At 46.1% G+C, this 23,137-nt stretch overlaps 1 protein-coding gene across 2 annotated transcripts in view; it reads left to right on the plus strand.

Moving 5' to 3' along the window:
• Positions 1–4,632: 4,632 nt before the first annotated feature.
• Positions 4,633–23,137, plus strand: part of LOC137652336 (protein NEDD1-like) — a 152,408-nt gene continuing 133,903 nt past the window's right edge. The window contains exon 1 of one of the 2 annotated variants that reach the window (XM_068385680.1): positions 4,633–4,801. The gene's annotated coding sequence lies outside the window, so the exon portion shown is untranslated. The remainder of the gene's footprint in view (positions 4,802–23,137) is intronic. The other variant, XM_068385679.1, reaches the window with a different exon arrangement.

The following is a 23,137-nucleotide window of genomic DNA, read 5'->3' on the forward strand; positions in this document are numbered from 1 at the left end:
TACACTAATGAGAATATTACAGGATTCTACTCTGTTTCCTCTTTATATTGATAAAAAAACACTAAAATTTCTTATATATATTTTATTAAACTATAGTAGAATTTATATTAATTATCAGTAGAAATATATTCACTGTTGAAAACGCTCCCTGCTTTTACTGATGTTTCTGCATTGTATAAATATTTTTATTTGTTTATATGGATCAAAAGCAGCAGTGTTTTTTGTTTATTTATACTAATATTAACAAATGAATCAGTAATTTTGAATTGGATTAAAGTTCACATTGATGGAATGAAATGTAAACGTTAAAGCGAATGAAAAGATTGACAGAAGAGGAGAATAACTTTATTATTAATCTTGTATTGACAATAAATTTCATGTTAGAAGGAAATGAACAAAGGAATTAGAGAACTCAATTAAAACTGAGATAATCAAATCGGGTAAATAGTCAATGAAATCAAGATCATCATCTGTAAGCCAGAATTGTTAGATAGCAATTCTTAATCCATCTGATCAGGCTTATGTGTAGCTATAACGAAAAAAAGTAAAAAAAAAAAAAATAGCAATAGATTTATAATCAATAACAAGCATAGGAGTTATAGAAACGCTTAAGCCTACATCGAAGAAAGCAATGGGTAGACTTATTAGATGCATTATATAATTATTTGATAACAGTAATGGAAAAAAGTCCCATATTGAATAATATCAATTTCTTAAATGGAATAAAATTAAAGAAAAATAAGTTGAGTAGCACAGACCAAACACATTCTAGACTTTTTAAGTAAGGAAATATAGATTATGAAATAGAAAATATGAAAAGATTTTATATGTGGCTAATAGTTGAGAGAAAGATAAAGAAAAGGGTATAGTATACTGCAAAACTGGTGATACTTGAATTTAATTATTTTCGTTTGAAAGTCTCTATCTGGCAACTGGCATTCTTCACATTTCTAATGAGACTACGTTCCGGGACGAAGCATTTTGAAACTTCGCTTGATAAAAGATACAGTTCATTTAGTATGATTTTAAAGAATTCATGCTATATTTTATATCAAAATATCAGCTTGATCATTATGGAAAAAAATTAAGAGTAAATAAATACATAATGAGTCTGACTTTTTAGACACCATAGTCATGTATTTAATGTAAAGAATGTATCGGAGATGTAGTTGTGGGCGGCGTCTACCGGACATCAACCTTTTTGATAAAAATAAAGCATTGCCATCATCCCCTCCTATGCCTATGGACTCAAACGGCCTCAGTTAGATTTTGTCAGTCGTCTCTATCTTGAGCTTTTAATTGAATACTTCTCCATCCATCATTTCCTACATCATGCTTCATAGTCCTCAGCCATGTAGGCCTGGGTCTTCCAACTCTTCTAGTGCCTTGTGAAACCTAACTGAACGCTTGATGAACTTATCTCCCTTCGATAGGGCGAAGAGCATGCCCAAACCATCTCCATCTACCCCTCATCATGATCTCATCCACATATGACACTCGAGTAATCTCTCTAATAGTTTCATTTCTAATTCTGTCCTGCCATTTAACTCCCAATATCCTTCTGAGGGCTTTGTTCTCAAATCTTCTAAATCTATTGGAGATTGTTTCATTGCTATACCATGGTTCGTGTCCATATAGTAACACCGATCTCACTAAACTGATGTAATTTCAGGCGATTTGATTTCCAAATTTTACTTAACCTAGCCATTGTCTGATTTGCTTTTTTTTCATTTTTTTTTTTTACAAAACTCTAATTCAAAAGACCTTGTATTAGATATCATAGTTCCTAGATACTTAAGTAACTCTACCTCAGTAATCCTATCACCCTCCAATATTTCATCTTCCATTGCATACTTCGTTCTCATCAACTCTGTCTTCTATTTATCGTGAAACTAACCTCGTGTGATATTCACAAATTTTATTTATATGAATATATATATATATATATATATATATATATATATATATATATATATATATATATATATATATATATATATATATATATATATATATATATATATATATATATATATATATATGAGAGAGAGAGAGAGAGAGAGAGAGAGAGAGAGAGAGAGAGAGAGAGAGAGAGAGAGAGAGAGAGAGAGAGAGAGAGAGAGAGAGAGAGAGAGTTTTGCTAATAGATTTTTTATGACTGATGTAGTATTATCAAGTGTATGGAGTACTTCAACTGTTGCGAGGTGTTCACCTTCATACCTTATCACCATAGTTTAAAACCAAAGAAAAATAACATAATTATCAATTAAAACATCAGATAATTGGTTTCTGTAAACTATAAAATAAAGGAAATAAAAAATATAAAAGCCATTAAAATTCAAAGATAAAATTGGAACTATAAAACAAATGATAGATAAAAGTCGTAAGTAACAAATATAGTAGGATTATAAAATTGATTTACCAAACTTGATCGATATGGATTGAGTGATAGCAAAGAATTAACATCGTTAGTATGTTTTTGGTAAATTCATCAAGTAGGCCTACTATGATAGTCATTTGTACTAACTGTAATTGATTATGTAGAAATCGTTCAAAAAATGTGATTTTGTTGTGACAATCTGCTGGCAGATACCAGGAAATCGCATCTAAGGGTGTTTCCGTATTTAAAAAAAAAAAAAAAAAAAATGACAGGGAGAGGCCTCCCAAGAATCCCCGCCGTCAATGACATTTCACACTTTGCCCCCCCCCCCCCCCCGCCCCCCGAAAAAAAAAAACGCTCGCATGCTCCGCACAATTGTCTTCCTTCATCATAAGATTTCAATACTACACAGTATTCTAGAAATCTTATTTCATATGTGACGTTTTCTATTGCAAAAATTTGCTTATTGAGAGTCTTTTAAGGTTATCGGTGATCTATGTATTCTGAAGCGGTTTAATTCTTTCATTCTACATTGTTTCGCAAAATCTAACAGACCCTTTGTGTCAATAGGCGTAGGAGGAGATGAGGATGACCTTGTTTCGAGTATTGTTCTCCTGTTTGGTCTTCAGATGCTGATTCTCATCTTAATTTGTTGGACAGGAACTTAAAGTCTATTAAATTTCTTATTCCTGATGTAGACATTGATCTCTGACACCGTCGGTCAAATGATTCGCTATGTATATTACATAAGATGTTCCATAATTCTGACCATCATTTACATTCATATCTTCCCGGACAACACCATCCTGCTCGTAATACTAGGCATGCAGTTAATTCTAATAGTCATGCCTCCTCTGTCATGAGGCTCAATACTACACAGTATTCAAGAAGTTTTATTCCAGTTGTGACCAAGTTGCAGAGTGAACTTCCTAATCGGGTAGTTGAATCGATTAAACTTCACAAGTTCAAACTTGCCGCAAATGTTTTTATGTTGAACAGGCTGACCCAAGTATCTTTTTAAAGTTTATATATGAAAGATCTGTTTTAATGTTGTTACTGTTCTTAAAATGTTTGATTTTAACTGTTCAACACTTCTTATATAGTTTATTTATTACCTGTCCTTACTTGTAGGTAGTAGGTTGGCCAGGGCACCAACCACCCGTTGAGATACTACCGCGAGAGAGTTATGGGGTCCTTTGACTGGCCAGACAGTACTACATAGGACCCTTCTCTCTGGTTACGGTTCTTTCCTTTTGCCTACACAGACACCTAATAGTCTGGCCTATTCTTTACAAATTCTCCTCTGTCCTCATTCACCTGACAACACTGACATTATCAAACTATTCTTCCTCTCTCAAGGGGTTAAATACTGCACTCTAATTTCAGTGGATACTTTCCTCTTGGTAAGGGTAGAAGAGACTCTTCAGCTATGGTAAGGAGCTCTTCTAGGAGAAGGACACTCCAAAATCAAACCATTGTTCTCCTGTCTTGGGTAGTGCCATAGCCTCTGTATCATGGTATTCCACTGTCTTGGATTAGAGTACTCTTGCTTGAGGGTACACTCGGGCACACTGTTGTATCTAGTTTCTCTTCCTCTTGTTTTGTTATACTTTTCAAAGTTTATATGGGAAATATTAATTTTAATGTTGTTACTATTCTTAAAATATCTTATTTTTCCTTATTTCCTTTCCTCACTGGGCTATTTTCCCTGTCGGAGCCTCTGGGCTTATAGCATCCTGTTTTTCCAACTAGGTTTGTAGCTTAGCATTTAATAATAATAATAATAATAATAATAATAATAATAATAATAATAATAATAATAATGGGTCATTTTTCCACGTAGGCGCCCTTGCCTTTCCAATAAGTAATAATAATAATTTTCTTTCGGTAGGATGCGTTTTGTCTGAAAAATTTTACCGTAAGTTTTATTACCGATAATAACTATAATGGAGAGTATAAAAACATGAACCGTTCTGACCACAACACAGGCAAAACAATGGCAATGGAATTCTATGAAAATATAAAAGAAGCTCGTTAATAATGTTATCTGTGATATATCCATGCCCGAAATTCTCTTGCCACCAACCAGCAAAGACGGTGATTAGTACACAGTAATAGGTTTCCTTAAAAAAATATAAAATCACCTAAATAGTTTTGGCATAAGAGAAATATAAACTAATAATTACAGAACCAGAAGCTAAAAGTTTCAATATATCTCCAAAATTGCTATTGAAATGAGTTCTGTTGAGAACGCCTCCTTCATTACAAATTTCACAGGGTTTCAAATGATCAAATCAGCTGACAGATATTTAGGCGCGACGTTGTATTACTACTTTATGTGTTACTCTGGTAATATACGTTCAAGAAGGATTTCAGTGAATGTTTATGATTATATAAAATACTAAGGACGAACTTGTCTAGGTAATTATAAACCTTAGTTCCATTTTTCATCATATTAGACGTAAGTAAATGCCGAGATGTAACAAGTGGTCTTACCTTAGATCAACACATATACCTTACTTATTTCGTCTTGTATATTATGTTTACTCATGGTGCTATTCTAGGCTAAATTAAGGTTATATTGCCCTGTAATACACTACGATAAAACCAAATTAAGTGGCTCACTTTACTAGAGTAGGCTAGGCCAAAAATATTAGCTAGTGCTGTGCTAGGCTTCCAAGGTTACTCGTTGATTGCTGTACACACTTGGACATTTTACTTCATACACAAGCTATTATGCGCTTTTACCTCATATATGTATTTTTATATATATTTTTTCAATAGGAAACCGTTTGTTGTAGGGAAGCCTTTCCCGTCCGAAACTATAATAAAACCCTTTGATCTCTTATAAGTACTGTTTATAATAAACTGTATACAAAAACTCTTCACACACACACACACACACACACATATATATATATATATATATATATATATATATATATATATATATATATATATATATATATATATATATATATATATATATATACCCACAAGCTATTATGCGCTTTTACCTCATATATGTATTTTTTCAATAGGAAACCGTTTTTTTGTAGGGAAGCCTTTCCCGTCCGAAACTATAATAAAACCCTTTGATCTCTTATAAGTACAATGTGTTTATAATAAACTGTATACAAAAGCTCTTCACATATACGTATAGGTATTATTGTAATGTATTACAGGGCAATGTAACCTAGAGATAAAACTACTTTTTCCTATAGAAAAAATTCCTCTCTTCAAAAATGACACTTGTTCTTGTCGCAAATGAATAGTTTCAGAAGTATACTGTATATGTATATCTATATCCAACGATAATGGGGGACCACCAGTGGGAACTCGGGGTTTTGGGTGGGGAAAACATACTGGGGAATTGGTATATAATGGTAAAACAAGCCTTTTCTTCTCTATACATTACTTTCTTGGATGTATAATAAACCGATGAAAAAATACAGTAATATTGAGCTGCCATTAGCAATGTTAGCGTAACATGCTAACATTAGCTGTGTTTTTCATTTATTTGTTGGCATTCTACGGGTCGGTTGTAGTCGCTCTCTTTCTACCTTCTGCGCATAAACTCCCCCTCTACCAATAGGATTACTTCTTCTCTTATAACCCCTCCCAAGTTTTACTGTATTACAGATTCTCATTTCAAACAGAAAATATATGTATTCCTGTAGTAAATACCTGTAACGTGATTTGACCAAATTTGACCTTCATTTCAACCGCAAACAAACAGAACAACCAGTTCGACTAACTTTAAATAGCCGAACTGGTTGCTGTTATTACGGATGAAATGAAGGTGAAAACTGGTTAAATCACGTTATTTTCTACAGAAAAACATATATTTTCTGTTAAAATGTTTAAATGTAATGACTTTTGTTATATGTATTCTGTTAAAATGTTTAATTATAATGATTTTTTCAAATTCTGTGTCACTTCACTCACGTATGAACTGCGCGCTAACATTAGCAATGTTACGCAACGTTACCAACCTTACGATGGCACTGCTAACGTTAGCAATGCTACGATAATATTAGCATGTGTATTTTAAAACATTTTTCCATATACCCTTTACTGTACACAATATTGTATATAAAAAGGTACAAAAGGGTACAGAACCTAACAAACCCACCTAACCTAACCTGGAAGTTCCTAACCTAATCTACTTGTTGTTTGGACATTTTTGTAACCTTGCCAATGATGATACTGATGATTTTGTAAATGGACCAAAATCTTGGCCTTTTAGCAAAATGTAGAGATATTTAAGTCATTTTGCAAAGTGACCACGAATTTGGTTTTTTTTAAACATCTGACTTACCCGGTAGTTATATATATAGCTATATGTCCCTGACGTCACGGCAGAAATTTCAAAACTCGTGGCAATCGCTGATTGGGTAGCCAGGTGTACCACCAGTGCGACCTTGTGACAGCAGAGAGAAAGGTTATGACTCAAAGGCAAGATGCAATCAACCGAGTAATTTTATTAAAGAACACTCTCCTTTATATACAAAACCTCAAGGCAACAGGAATTTTCATGTTCGAGAAACAGACAATGTTAGAGAGGAAACACGCAGACATGTTATTTCAGGTTCTTTTTAGTGCGAGGGAAGAGCGCAGATGCAAGCATAATATATACAAAATAATTTATGTACGATCGTGTGACACACGGATGGTACATGGCTCCCCCTCTAAAAATGACATACTGTACATCTTAAATAGGGCGCCATGATCTAGAGAGGTGAACTGTAGGCGGGTCATCTGGCAGTAGATAAGCAGGTTTTAGACGATCAATGGAGACCCAGTCTTCTTTGCCACGAATGTTTAGTAGGAATGCTTTCGGACTGCGTCGGATCACAAGGAAAGGGCCCGTGTAAGGGGGCGTTAGTGGTGGCTTGGTGGTGTCGTTGCGCAGGAAGACGTGCGTTGCAGAGTGCAAGTCTGTTGGTATGGGATGCTTCGCTGGGAGCTTGTAAGTCTGGCGGCATGGAGTAAATTTTCCCACGACGTGACGTATGCGCTGGAGATCATCGGAGGAGGTTGTAGAAGGAAAAAATTCGGCAGGGACGACCAACGGGTCGCCATACACCATTTCAGCTGCCGAGACGTCGAGGGCGTCTTTAGGAGTGGTCCTTAGTGCCAGGAGGACCCAGGGAAGCTGAGTAAACCAGTTTGAATCCTTGCAGCGGGACATCAAAGGTGCTTTGAGGGTGCGATGAAAACGTTCAACCATTCCATTGGCAGCGGGGTTGTAGGCCGTTGTCTGATGTAGGGTGATGCTCAGGAGATTCGCTTATGATGTCCACAATTGAGAGGTGAAAGTGGTTCCTCTGTCAGAAGTAATATGCTCAGGGATACCAAATCTTGCAATCCATCCAGAGAGTAAGGCAGATGTACATGAGGCGGACGTTGCAGTTTCCATGGGAATGGCTTCAGGCCAACGGGTGGAGCGGTCGATGACGGTAAACAGGTAACGATGTCCTTGTGATGTGGGTAGGGGGCCTACAACGTCGACGTGAATGTGTGCGAAACGACGCTGAGGTTGAGGAAAGGTGCCCACTCCGGAATCCGTGTGTCGATGTACTTTGGAAGTTTGGCAAGAAGTACAGGCGCTGACCCAATCCTTAGCATCCTTAGAAATGCAGTGCCAAATGAACTTTGCCTTCAGCAGCTGTGCAGTAGAACGGCACGAGGGATGTGAAAGGCCATGAATGAAATCAAACACCTGTCGGCGCATGGGAGCAGGAATCCAAGGTCGTGGTCTGCCAGTACTGATGTCACAGAGGAGGGTGGTGTTGGAGTCGTCGAGGGGGAAGTCTTCCCAACGGAAGGATGTGCAGGATGACCTACATGCTTGATATTCTGGATCCTGTCGTTGGGCTTCAGCCAGGGCGTTGTAATCCAATCCCAGTTGAACGGCAGCCAACGTGTTTCTTGACAGGGCATCAGCAACGGGATTCATTTTCCCAGGGACGTATTGAAGGGTGCAATTGTATTCAGCCACGGCGGAGAGATGTCGGCGTTGCCGGGCGGTCCAGGCATCAGACTGTCGAATGAAGGCGTGCACCAGAGGCATGTGGTCTGTGCGAATGACGAAGGGCGTACCTGCTAAGAAATGGCGAAAGTGACGGACAGCCAAGTGCACCGCCAGCAATTCTCGATCGAAGGTAGAATAGCCTGATTCTGCATTGGACAGTTTTCTGCTGAAGAAGGCCAATGGGCGGGGCGAGCCGTTGACCACCTGCTCAAGTACTGCACCAATAGCGACGTCGCTGGCATCGGTGGAGAGAAGGAGAGGGGCATGTGGGATAGGAAAAGTGAGAGTCGCAGCTGTTGATAGGGCCTTCTTTGCATTGCAGAAGGCTGCTTCTTGAAGGGGACCCCACTTCAGGTCCTTTGGCTTGTCCTTGAGGGAGGCGTAGAGGGGAGCAAGAATGGCGGCAATGGCTGGCAGAAAACGGTGATAATAGTTGATCATGCCCAAGAACTCCTGCAGAGCTTTGACGGTCGAGGGCGCGGGGAAGTTCTGAACGGCTGCTACCTTCTCAGGGAGGGGATGGACTCCTTCAGGAGTGATGCGATGCCCTAAGAACGACACTTCGTTGGCGCCAAAGGTACACTTGTACCGGACTACAAGGCTGTTTTGTTGCAGGCGGTCGAGCACGATGCGCATGTGACGGAGGTGTTCCTCTTTTGAGGAGGAGAACACAAGTACAGTATGTCGTCCACATAACATACACAGAAAGGGAGGTCCCCTAAGATGCCATCCATGAGACGTTGAAACGTTGCCCCAGCATTACGAAGGCCAAAACAGGAGTGATTGAAGGTGTACTGTATGTACCAAACGGAGTGGTGATGGCAGTCTTGGGGATGTCTTCTGGGTTCATAGGCACCTGATAATACCCCTTCAGGAGATCGAGCGTAGAGAAAACCTTTGCTGTGTGGAGGTAGGAGGTCACTTCGGCAATGTTTGGGAGGGGGTAGTGATCTGGTTCTGTTTGCATGTTCATGCGCCTGTAATCCCCGTACGGACGGAGGGAGCCGTCTTTCTTCAGAACGATGTGTAAGGGTGACGACCATGGACTGGAGGCCTTTTGGCAAAGGCCCATTTCCTCCATTTCGGCGAACGTCTGTTTGTCGGCTGCCAATCGTTCCGGTGCCAGACGTCTGAATTTTGCGAAGACTGGGGGTCCCGTCGTCTTGATATGGTGATAAATGCCGTGCTTGGCAGGAACCGTGGGCGTTTGGCGAAGTTCTGGACGGAAAGCTTCCGGGTACGACGTGAGGAGGTGAGCATAGTCATCCGTGGGTGCGCTGATGTGGAGAGCGAGGTTAGAGGGCGCGGGTTGAAGAGGTGTTGACAAGTACGAGTCTGCGTTGACCAATCGTCGGTGGGCGACATCGACCAGAAGGTGGAAATGAGAGAGGAAATCCGCACCGAGGATTGGCATTGTGACGTCAGCAACGAGAAACTTCCAATTGAATTTACCGTTTCTGAACGATAATGTGAGGTTCTCGTAACCGTAGGTGGGTATCGCAGATCCGTTGGCAGCTACCAAGCGGACGTCGACAGATGTAGACAGACTACGTCGTGTCTTGAAGAGTTTCCTTGGCAAAAGAGAACGACAAGCACCCGTGTCTACCAAAAATCGCACGCCCGATCCTGCATCATGTAAAAAGAAAAGATTAGAAACACAGGAGGCCACCGCCACAAGCGATGGCCTACTTACACGTTTTTTGGCCATTGACAATCCTCGGGACATTTCTTCGCGGTTGCCCCGAATCTGAAGTGGTAGTAGCAAAACTGCGGCGGATGGGAGGTAGTAAGTGGCTGTAGAAGTCGTTTGTTGGGGCGCGAGCGATGGGTGGGTGGTGGGTGGCTTTGTCGCCGCTTTGGCACGTCACGGTGTGGGCGTGTATGTCCTACGGCATTCATGTCAGCTTCGGTTGACGTTGAATAGGCATCCTCTTCGTCAGGGGTGGAGGCGTTGATGGAGGTCTTGAAGTGGCAGTCCATAAGGGCGTCGGCTTTGGTCATCAAGTCCTTTATGGGTAAACTATCGACATCGGGTATGGCAGCGCGTATAGGTCCGGGTAAAAGGCGTATCCAAAGGGCACGAAGTAGGTTCACCTCACGAGGAGAGCCGTGTGCGGCATGTTGAAGGCGAGCGATACTGGTCATTTCCCTGAGGGCAAGCAAAGCCCTTTGGTCCCCCAACGGTTGTTGAAAGAGCTGAAAAAGCTTTGCTATTCGGGCGGCTGGCGACGGCGAGTACTGCTGCAGAAGGTATGTTTTGAGGGCGTCATACGCTATTGGGGTGTCTCCTTGTTCACAAAGCCAGTCGGATATTTCTAGGAAGGTGTCCTCGGGTATCGCCGCGAGAACATAATCTGCTTTGGTGGTTGAGTGAGTCACGCCGTTGATGCGAAACTGGACTTCTGTGCGCTGGCGAATGACGAAAGTTTCAATGGTGGAGCCGCAGCGCTAACTTCCGTAGAGTCTGCCATAGTACCAACGATGGAGAGGCGAGGGGGGTGGGGGTGGAAGTCGGTGGGAGCGAGTCGACTTCCGGGGTCACCAATGAGTAACTATTAAAGAACACTCTCCTTTATATAAAAAACCTCAAGGCAACAGGAATTTTCATGTTCGAGAATCAGACAATGTTAGAGAGGAAACACGCAGACATGTTATTTCAGGTTCTTTTTAGTGCGAGGGAAGAGCGTAGATACAAGCATAATATATATAAAAATAATTTATGTACGATCGTGTGACACACGGATGGTACACCCTTTAGCCAGGTACTTGGAACCATTCCAGTGATTCCTCAGATCTTCCCTGCCGCCGCACCGGCGACATCGTTGGATTTTTCACTCGCTGTAACCTGTATAATTGCAGTTATCTTGGTGATGTACAATTTGCTTTTGGCTTTCGCTCGTTAGATTTTATTTTGACGGAGAGTTAGTGGTTGGAATATGATCGCTATGTTCGTAGCTCGAAAGGGGTAGGATTAGGAGTTTTTTTCCCCTACTGTAAAACTATTGAACCTACTGTACTCTTAAAAACATGATGGTGGAAGGATATCATTCAGCCAACACTATGACGTCACAAATCATGTGATGTAAACTAAGTAATATGACTTGTAAAATTCATTTCTTTTTCTTGCAAGGAATGAAAAGAAAATACTAACTTAGAAAGCAAAAGTATTTAATTTTTATAATGTAAAAGGAATATATTATTTTTAAGAAAATATTTGTCCTATTGGTATACTTTCTTTAGATAATCATCGATCTATTTTTCAGAGATTAAATAAAACTACTGTACTGTATATTTAAATTTACGCTACGTAGTACTCATGACGATCGATACAGTCCCCCAAATTACTTTGTATAATTTTTTTTTTCAATATTGGGAATACTATTATTAATTGTAGCCTATTGTATTCTTATTCAAGCCCTGGGCGAAAGAGTAAAATCTCTTGTAGCGGGCAGGTCTAAATTATGGTCTGATGTGAAAGAATTTAAAAGTGCAAGTTACAGCGCTAAACCAATGCAGTGGAGGGTGCGTCTGCTCGTACCTGCCGTTCTACTAGCCCTAGACCCCTTCCAAGCTCCCCAACCCCTGGGAGAAGGAATGTCGATCAGCTAAAGGAAACGAGAGGCGTTAGCGCCCGAGCAGATGTCCCCTCGAGCGTTCCTGTTGACGCTTCCCAGAACGCTCGCCCTTGCCATGGGAAAGGCAAGGTAAAGGTGTTATCTTCACCGTCGGATGACGCAGCTCACAGACGGGGCTGGCGTCTTACGTATTTCCCTTCCTGCTAGACAAGAAGAGAGTTGCTTGTCATGACGCCGAGCTTTTAGATTCTAAACGTCATGACGCCAAGTGTCAGAAAAGACGCCGAGTGTTAATGAGTTGGACTACATCACGCCAAGCGTCGAGTAGTTGGAAGTCATGACACGTAACGCCGAGCGTCAGAGCATTGAACGGCAAGCTACTAACGCTGCTATAAGAGTTAGACACGATGTTTGACACTGAGTGCAACTTCTAATATCTCTTTTGTTGGACGAGCGAACGTCATAGTTCTGAGCGTCTAGATCGCGAACGTCTTAGTTCCGAGCTTCTAGATCTCGAACGTCGTTGTTCCGTGACGCCAGACGTTTTGATATTGCGAGCGGCGTAATGACGATCCTCTTGCTAAGCGTCTTGAAACTGATCCGCATGACACCGAGCGTCAAGCAGTTAGAGCATCAAGCAGTTAGACATGACAGTGAGCGTCAAGCAGTCAGACGTGACACCGAGTGTCAAGCAGTCAGACATGACGCCGAGCGTCAAGCAGTCAGATGTGATGCCGAGCGTCAAGCAGTTACTGTATATGTGATGCCGAGTGTCAAGCAGGACGTGACGTTGAGCGTCAAGCAGTTACTGTATATGTGATGCCGAGTGTCAAGCAGGACGTGACGTTGAGCGTCAAGCAGCCAGACGTGACGCCGAGCGTTAAGCAGGACATGACGTCGAGCGTCAAGCAGCCAGACGTGACGCCGAGCGTCAAGCAGGATGTGACGCCGAGCGTCAAGCAGTCAGATGTGACGCCGAGCGTAAGAGCCTCGGACGTCGTGATGACTTCAGTCGAACCGAGCGTCGAGATCGCGGACGCCAGTTCCGATCATAAGGATCGCGAGCGTCTTAGTTCTGAGCGTCAAGCGTTGGAACAACGTGATGCCAGACGTGATGATCTTGGGCCCCTTGACGCCAGAAGTCAGTGCGCTCACTCGCCCGCGCTTTCATCTCCGCGCGCCCACTCGCCCACGCGCCCTCTCGCCCATGCGCACCCGCGCTTTCATCTCCGCGCGCCCTCACGCGTGTGCGCCAACGTTCGCCCGCGCGCAAACCCGTGATTCTACCATGGCGCGATCCTGACCGCGATTCCTGCCGGGTTTCGCAGCACGGGCAACCTTGCGAGTCCTCTGGAGCGCGTACTTCCAGATCATTGTCATCACGATCTCCACCCCGTAAGAGCAGAGCAGCGCACTTGCAGGAGGAAGAAGAATCTTCAGAGAGGTCTAGGCAACACTCTTCTTCTTTTCAGGCAGTCCCTGTGGTGTCCACTCCTAAGGATTGCCCGATCCCCTTCCCTCCAGCGGTAGTCGCTGACACTGCGTCTGTCAGCCGTCAGCCTTGGTTTGGGTCTCTGATCAAAGCGGTCGTCCAGGCTGTTAAGCTGGCCCTCGCTGATCTAGGCCTCAAACCAACGGCAGCCTCGTCTCCGCTGAAGAGGAGAGGAGTGGACTTCGTGGTGACTTTTCCTAGGGTTAATGGCTCCCAAGAAGTCCGTCAGGAAGGCCCCTTCCCCCTCTCAGACGTTTTCTCCTTCTCCTGTGGACGAAGCCTTTCCGTCCTCAGGAGAGTCCAGCGAGGCGAGACATTTTCCCACTGCACTAATGGGAGGAACCCCACCTCGAGTAGGAGAATCGTCTTGTGTGGGAGCAGAGAGGAGCCCTCAGACTTCTTTACTGGAGTCCTGTATTCCTTTTAGGAAGGAGCCCAAGGACTTGAAGACCGTCCTAAGTTTTCATCCCGGATTCGACCAGAGCCAGCAAGACCCCAGGAGAACGTCCACGTGTCCCCCCAAGTAGAGCAGCTGGGGACAGGAGACTTTGCTGTTAGTCCACAAGGAGGAGAGCTGCATGAGTCTGAGCATGCCTTCTGGCAGGTCCTGAGTCTGATGAGGCAACTCAACAGGTTCGAGGAACCGGAGACCGCCCCTCGCGAAGGCAAGGTTACGGTTCTGGACCAAGTCTACGGCACTCAAAAACCTCCGAAGGCCAGTGCGTCTCTGCCCTGGTCCCAGGGGGTTAAGAGCGCCAGAGACAAGGTTGAGATCCAGCTCTCCGAACTCACCTCCTCCAGCCGTTCCTCTGCCGGCAACAAACTCCTCCCACCTCCTCGTGTACAAAAGAGGAGGTACTTTGAGATCTTGGGGGAGTCTTGTTTAGCTCTTCCTCTCCACCATTCTGTGGAAGAGCTTACCAGGGGAATTTCTCTTGGGAAACTCTCCGCCCGGCAGGTGACATTCTCGGCTACAGAGATCTTGAGCCAGGAGAAAGTCGCAAAGTGTGCCATGCAGACCACTTCGTGGCTGGATGTCTGGCTGGGGTCTCTGGGCATCCTGTTGCGATCCGAGGACTTGTCCAAGGAGAGCACCAGGAAGGCCATGGAGACTTTTCTCCTCTCGGGCACGCGCACCATCGAGTTTCTAGTTCACCAAGTTTCGAACTTGTGGGCAAACTCGATCTTAAAGCGTCGTGATGCGGTGACCGAGAGGTTCCATGCGAAGGTCCCAGCCGTGGATGTCTGCAAGCTCAGACACTCTTCCATCCTTGGAAAGAGTCTGTTTGAGCCCAAGGATGTGGAACGGACAGCTGAGAGGTGGAGGAAATCGTCACGATTCTCTCCGCCAAAGGGCTCTTACATCCAGAACCTACAAGCCTCCAGCACCTCAACAACAACAGCCTCGTCAGTCTAGGATATTGAAACCGGCTCCGGCAGCAAAGGCAAAGGTGCCCTTTCCTGTCAAGGACAGGAATGGCGGAAATTCCTCCAGGGGAGGCAAGAATCCTAGGATTGGCAATCCCCCTGCGTGTCCACCAGTGGGGGGATGCATGCAGAGTTGCACGTTCAGGTGGCAGCAACTCGGGGCTGATTCCTGGACGATCTCTGTGATCAGCCAAGGATATCGCGTCCCGTTCATAACATCTCTCCCTCCCCTGACAGCGAATCCAGTGTCGTTCAGCTCCTATGCCATGGGATTGGCAAAGGGTCTAGCCCTTCGGGCAGAAGTCGAGACCATGCTCAAGAAGGATGCTCTCCAAGAGGTCGTCTATGGCTCCCCAGGCTTCTTCAGTCGACTTTTTCTTGTAAAGAAGGCGTCTGGAGGCTGGAGATCCGTCATCGACCTCTCAGCCCTGAACAAGTTTGTCAAACAAACTTCATTCAGCATGGAGACAGCAGAGACGGTCAGACTTGCAGTGAGACCGTAAGACTTCATGTGCACACTGGATCTAATGGACGCGTACTTCCAGATCCCAATCCATCCGTCTTCCAGGAAGTACTTGAGATTCAGCCTAGACGACAAGATCTACCAGTTCAAGGTGCTGTGTTTTGGTCTCTCCACAGCACCACAGGTGTTCACCAGTGTTCACCCTGATATCTTCGTGGGCACACAGGATCGGCATCCGTCTCCTTCGCTATCTGGACGACTGGCTGATCCTGGCAGACTCGGAGTTGACCCTTCTTGGACACCGAGACAAGCTTCTGGGACTTTGCCAAGATCTAGGGATCATGGTAAATCTCGAGAAGTCTTCTCTGCTTCCATCTCAACGACTGGTATATCTAGGCATGATATTTGACACCAATCTCCACAAAGCCTTTCCATCAGACGACAGGATAGCAAGGCTGAGGAGAGAAGAGCTTCCAGCCCAATCTTTGTTACGTCTCCTAGGTCACCTGTCCTCCCTGGCCCGTCTAGTTCCAAACGGCCGCCTCAGGATGAGATCCCTGCAATGGCGGCTCAAGTCCCGGTGGAATCAAGGCTACGATTCCCCGGACATTCTGGTCCCTATGGGTCCTGCGGAATGGACGGACCTGCAGTGGTAGTTGACCGACGGAAACCTTCGAAAGGGAGTGGATCTTATTGTCCTCCCCCCGGATTTGATGCTGTTCTCGGTCGCGTCAAAAGAAGGGTGGGGGGCTCATGTTCTGAACCACAGGATCTCAGGCCTATGGTCAGAATCAGAAAAGTACCTCCACATCAATCTGCTGGAAATGAAGGCCGTATTTCTGGCCCTTCAACATTTCCAACAGACCCTGGGGGGTCACTCTGTGGTGGTGATGAGCGACAACACCACAGTAGTGGCTTATATCAACAAGCAGGGAGGTACCTTTTCACATCAGCTATCCCATCTTGCAGTAGAGATACCGAGATGGACCGAAGTCCACTCGATACCACTGTCAGCTTGCTTCATTCCCACCAAAAGGAATGTGCTCGCCAACAGTCTGAGCAGAGCTTCGCAGATAGTGAGTACTGAGTGTTCTTTGGATCCTCTAGTAGCCAACAAAGTCCTGACTTTGTGGGGTTCGCCGACAGTGGACTTGTTCGCGACAGCCTTGAACTTCAAGCTGCCGCTGTACTGCTCCTCAGTCCCGGACCCCAAGGCACTCTGGCAAGATGCCTTCCAACAACGGTGGGACAACATCGACGTCTACGCCTTTCCACCGTTCTGTCTGATGAGAAGGGTGCTCAACAAGACCAAACTATCGGTCAACCTGTCAATGACCTTGATAGCTCTGCTATGGCATCATGCAGAGTGGTTCCCGGACCTTCTGCAGCTCCTGACGAAACTCCCGAGAGAACTCCTTCCACGACACGAGCTACTCAAGCACCCACACTGCAACATCTTCCACAAAGCCGTGGCATCGCTTCGACTTCATGCCTGGAGACTATCCAGCATCTCCTCACAGAGAGAGGCTTTTCGCAACAAGTTGCGGAGAGGATGTCTCGATATCTGCGAAAGTCATCTGCAGGGGTCTACCAGGCGAAGTGGAGAGTCTTCTGTGGTTGGTGTCGTGGGAGGGGTATCTCTCCCCTCGATGCCACTATTCCAGCTATAGCGGAGTTTCTTGTATATTTGCGGGAGGAAATGCGCCTTTCGGTCTCAGCGGTGAAAGGCTATCGCTCATCCTTAAGCCTGGCCTTCAGGCTGAAAGGAATAGACATTTCTTTCTCGCTGGAACTTTCTTTGCTCATACGAAGCTACGAACTTACCAGCCCTCAGTCGGAAGTGAGACCTCCTCCATGGAACGTGGTTCGGGTTCTCAGGGCTCTTAAGAGACCTCCGTTCGAACCATTATGCCAGGCTTCTGATCGTCACCTGACTTGGAAGACGGTGTTCCTGCTCGCTCTGGCTTCAGTCAAGCGTGTCAGTGAACTTCATGGTCTCTCGTACAACGTCGCCCATTCAAGGGGATGGGTGGAGGTAACGTTCAGGTTCGTCCCTGAGTTTGTTGCTAAGACTCAAAATCCTGGAGTTCCGGACCCACGATTCGACTCCTTCAGGATTTTGAGTCTTCGTTCTGTAACAGATGACCCAGACCATCTCCTACTATGCCCAGTAAGGAGTGTGAGGCGTTATCTTAAAAGAACAGCTGCAGTTCGTCCTCGCATGCAAGCCCTGTTTGTGAGCACAGGAAGGACGAAGAGGAGGGTTACCAAGAATACCATCTCAGCTTGGATTCGAAGGGTCATCCATCATGCCCTGAATCCAGACCCTACTCCGTCACGTCGCCCTAGAGTACACGATGTCAGAGGTATCCCAACGTCCCTGGCATTTAAGAGAAACTTCTCTGTTACACAGGTGCTACAAGCTGGGGTCTGGAAGCGTCAAACGACCTTCACAGCCCACTACCTGCAGGACGTGACCCACAGGAGCCCCAATACTTTCTCTATCGGCCCTGTGGTGGCTGCACAACAGCTGGTCTAACTTCAGGCTCCTTAATGGACAGGTAGCAGAAGGTTGAGGGCATTGTTACCCGCTTTTAGACTGCATGAATGAAAAAGTATGTCTGGCCCTTACTCTTTTCTTCATCATCCCCTCTCTTGGGGAAAGCAGCATCCTGGGTTCTCTGCATAGCTGACCTCAAACCACTGCAGGTAAACCATGCTTCCTTGTGTTCCTAGTATTAATATAATACTGTCGCGTCCCCCATACCCTGACGAGGTGGTATTGGGAACGTCCCAGCCTAGAATTCCATCTAAAGGACTTTAGGTAAACTTCCTAGGACGAGTCACACTTCATTCCTTCACACACAAGCTTATGTAGGTCGCACGTTCCTTGCGGAGCAAGGAATTTGCAAGGTGCAGGAACTCCTTTTCTCGAGTGCTACTCACTCGGATTTTGAGTCACCGGGCAAAAGCCAAAGCCAGTAAGGCTGGGACTTTCCACCCTACCTAAGGGTTAAGTCACCCTATGTAAATAGCGTGGTTTGTATTTCGGTTACGGAACAAATGACAAATTCGGAGATAATTTGTATTTTTTCTAACCATACAAACCTTAGCTATTTACACATATTTGCCCGCCAGCCCTGGCCCCTGTGAAGTCCTACCTCTAAGCGAAGTGAATCAGTTCACCGGTGTGTGAGGGGGGAGGGGTAGCTAGCTACCCCTCCCCTACCCCTTCGCTAACTAGCGAGAGGGTAGTTAACCCTTGTTAAAAATCTAATGGCTCGTCATTCAGCTACGCTAAAAGTAATACCCTATGTAAATAGCTAAGGTTTGTATGGTTAGGAAAAATACAAATTAGCTCCGAATTTGTTATTTTTAGTCAGGTGGTCAGTTTGTTCCTTGAGAGCGCCTGGAACAAGGGTATTGGAGGAGGTCCTGTCACATAGAGTTTTTTAGACCAGTTTGACAGCTCCTAGAGGTCTTCAGCCCCCTGGGTGGATCGCTGGATCTCGTAAGGAAAGCTGACATAATGAAAGAATTAATTGAAGTCAGCTTCCTTATCAGGTACGAACCCTTAAGCTTGATTATTAACTCTTAAGTAAATTCCAACAATGTTGGCTGTCTCTGACCCTCCACCAAAGGTGTCAATCAGCTAGGCTATATATATAACTACCGGGTAAGTCAGATGTTTAAAAATATTTTCATAATAAAATAAATTTTTGAACATACCCGCTAGTTATATATAATTTAATTCCCCCCTCCTCCCCTCTAGAGACCTATGGGCATGGAAGATCTGAGGAATCACTGGAATGGTTCCAGGTACCTGGCTAGAGGGCGCACTGGTGGTACACCTGGCTACCCAATCGGCGATTGCCGCGAGTTTTTAAATTTCTGCCGTGACGTCAGGGACGTACATTATAGCTATATATATAACTACCGGGTAAGTATGTTAAAAAATTTATTTTATTATGAAAATATCATTTTGCATAATGGCCGGGCATTTTGTAAATTGACCAATTTCCCAAAATGACTGTAATATATATTTGTTCCAACACAAAGACTTACCTCGAAACACTTTCTTAGGAGTTACCTGGAACCTCCTCTCAAACGACCAGAGTTTTGTGTAGTTTACCCTACTCCCATTTTCTATAATTGTAGGCCTAGTGGAGGAAAACGTGCCCTGAGGGCAAACCAAGGTAGGCCGCATGCTCTCTCGGGTCGTAAGCTTCAGTAAGTTCTCTGGTCACGTCGTGATATCATCTCGACGCTCCTCTTATCTCAGTGCGACTCTTGTGTCCCCGACTCGTGTACCGTGTGGTTACCACATGGCCCATTGTGCTCTCCCTTGTGCTTAGTGCTTTTACTTTGTCCTTTGTGCTTTTACAGTATACTGTATTCCTTTGTGCTTTCCCTTGTGCTTGTTAGTCTTGTGCTCGTCATGCAGGGGCAGAGGTGCAGTGGGTACGCTTCGGTACCAAGAATAAGAAGTCTTCCTAGAGGTCGCCCAAGAAGGCTAGCACCTCTTCGCCCTTGACGTCTCCAGGAGGAACGTCAGTTAGAGTTTCCCTACCACCTTCCCCTACCCAGTGTAGGGGACGAGGTAAGTCCGTTGCGGGGAAGAAGCCAGTGGCTCTTCCCCAGGAGTCTGTTCTTCATTATAGTGGGGTAGCAGATTCTTTCCAGGCATGGGGTGGGCCTTAAAGTGAGGTTAGTGGGTGTCTTAGAGACGGTGCCCTGGTGCTCGCGGGTCACGTCTCGTCTGTTTTTCCCTTGTGGAGTAAAGAATGTCCCTGTCTCTTCGCCCGCTTCTTGGGCATGTTTTTCAGGTGTCTCCACAGCTGAAGGCACCCTAGAGAAGGAAGACTCACCATCGACGGTCCCAGGAGAAGGCGCTCTCATTCCTGGTCCTGTTCCAGATCGCGACATAGAAGGAGGCCATCAAGGTCCCCGAGGAAGAAGCTCAGGAGGAGCAGCTTTGGCGTACAGAGACAGTCCTCCTAGAAGGGCCTCTGCCAGCCACAGATTGACCCTCGGAAGGACCGAAGGTCCTTGTCAGATAGGCGTAAGGCCACGAAATAGACGACTCTTCCCGACCAGTGGAGGGAGTCGCCGTTTCGGCGGGCAGCCTCGTCGAGTCAGCTCATGCGAGCGATCGACAGGGACGGCTTCCTCCATCGGGCAAGCCCACGGAAGCCTCGTCCTCTTCGAAGGAAGACAACGGAGGACGGAAGCTCTCGCCTCCAAGGCAGTGCTCATCCTCAGTCCACAACATAGTGCGGAGGCGCCCGTCGGTACAGCTCATCAACCCCGGACGGAGGACGCGGTCTGCGACACTGAGGGCGTGCCAACGGAGGACTCCGCTTATAGGATGGAGGCCCTCGCCGCCACGGCAATGCCCGTCCTAACGGAGGACTCCGCCTATAGGACAGAGGCCCTCGCCAACACGGCAATGCCCATCCTAACGGAGGACTCCGCCTATAGGACTGAGGCCCTCGCCACCATGGTAATGCCCGTTCTAACGGAGGACTCAACCTATAGGACGGAGGCCCTCGCCACCACAGCAATTCCCATCCAGAGTAAGCTCAAAGACCTTACTACAGTCACAGGCTCTGTGGTGAGGCCCTCCGGGGGCAGCCTCGACGAGTCAGTCCGTGGAGGTTATCGTCGGGCACGGATCCCTCCGCCGAACACCTCCACGGAGGAGCCCATCCCCTTGTCGAAGACTCGACAAATGACGGAGGCACCCGTCTCTCCTGAGGGGCTTAACCGCGAGACTCGTCAGAGTGAAGGTTCCCGTGTTGACTCTACACTTGCACGGATCCCTCCGTCGAACTCCTCCATGGAGGAGCCCGTCCCATTATCAAAGGCTCGGAAAGTGACAGAGGCGCCCGTCTCTCCAGAAGGTCTTAGCCGCGGATCCCGTCAGAGCGGAGGTGCCCGTGATGAATCTACACCCCATCGCCGGACGGAGGACGTGGATACGGACGCGGATCTTGGAGCGCCGGAGGACTCCGCTTATAGGAGGGTGATCTCCTTATAAGGAGTCGCAATAAATTGAGGAGCCACTACCTCAGGAAGAAGATGTCTGGCACTCTGGCCTTAACAGGATTATGGAGGAGCCCGTCCAGAAGAAGTCATCTTTCGCTCTTCCCGAGGCGAGGGACGTAAAGTTGGGGCGCGCCCATATTGATAAGGTGGTCACCTGCAATAGGGACTTCTCCAAAGGTCACAGTTCGGCCAAACTGCTACAAGGCCTGAAATCACAAAGCAAGTATTATGCTTTAGACGGACGTCCACATGGGGCTAGCAAGCTAGAGGACGTCCTAGAAGTGTTAGGACAAGGTGCCCCGGAAGACAGGGCGTCTGCCATGCCCATTTTCTTTTCACAATCCGAGTCCATCATGATGGAGGAGATGTCCTAGGATCTTGTGAATGTCGCCTCATGGTTGGACTGGTGGGCTACTACTTTAGTAGGTACCCAGATCCCGACGGACTCTTTGAACCCTATCAAGCGAGAAGTCCTAAAGGAATTGGTCGGATCGGGCTGCCGTGCCCTCAAGTTTCTCACGTTCCAGGCCTTAACATTATCTGCGAACTGGGTCTTGAGGAGAAAGACTCGGTCCTGAAGAACCTTTCCAAGAAGTTGCGGAGAAACTGGCTAAGAAGAAGGATACCATCTTGCCGAAGGCTCAATCGGCGAGGAGAGCGGTATTTAGAAGGCCTGTATCCGAGGCGCCTGCTAGTTCTTGGTCTTCCCCAACTCAAGTGAGGATAGTACCTTCGATATCACAGTGGGCTCAGTCAGCGAATCCCTCCCGAAGGGGAACCAATTCAGCCCCTTCCACCTATAGGAATTCCTTCTCTTCAGCCAGGAGAGGCTGTTCAGGACGTTCCTCCCGTAGAAGGTAGTGTGGGAGGACCCCCTCCCCTGCCCAAGCCTCGGGTAGGGGGATGCCTCAGACTATTTTGCTAAGCATAGAAACTCCACGGGGCAGAACCGTGGACGGTAACTGTTTGGAAAGAGGGCTACAGGCTCCCTTTTCTAGAAGTTCCACCTCCCTTGATTCCAGCAAGCCAGGCAGAGTGGTTGGTCCCCAAAGACCCCTGAAGAGAGCAACCTTGGAGGAAGAAGTCTCCACAATGTTGGAGAAAGGAGCAATGGAGACTGTTCATCTTCCGGGTCCGGGGTTCTACAGTCGACTCTTCCTGGTAGAGAAAACAATGGGAGGTTGGAGACCAGGGATAGACCTGTCAGCCCTCAACAAATTCATTCGGAAAACGTATTTCAAGATGGACACCCCAAGAACGGTCATGGCGTCCTTGAGGGAAGGAGACTTCATGATATCCATAGACCTCAAGGATGGCTATTTCCAATCCCAATTCATCCAGCAAGCAGGAAGTATCTCCGGGTGAAGTGGGGTGCCCAGATTTTGCAGTTCAGAGCCCTATGCTTCGGCCTGTCCACAGCCCCCAGGTATTCACGAGAATTTTTACGACGCTCTCCGTTTGGGCTCCGTCTATTTCGGTACCTGGACGACTGGTTACTCCTTTCTTCCTCAAAGGAAGTCTTGAAGCAACAAGGTGCGGAACTTCTTCATCTTTGCAAAGCTCTGGGCATCACCATCAATCTGGACAAGTCTCATCTGTCCCCAACCAACAAGATGACATACTTGGGGATAGTCCTGGATTCCTTACTAGTCAAGGCGTTTCCATCAGTAGACAGGCTGACCAATCTAGACCCAGTTCTCCGTCCCTTCTTGGC

The sequence above is a fragment of the Palaemon carinicauda genome, chromosome 13 (assembly GCF_036898095.1).
Source record: "Palaemon carinicauda isolate YSFRI2023 chromosome 13, ASM3689809v2, whole genome shotgun sequence".
Classification (NCBI taxonomy): domain Eukaryota; kingdom Metazoa; phylum Arthropoda; class Malacostraca; order Decapoda; family Palaemonidae; genus Palaemon; species Palaemon carinicauda.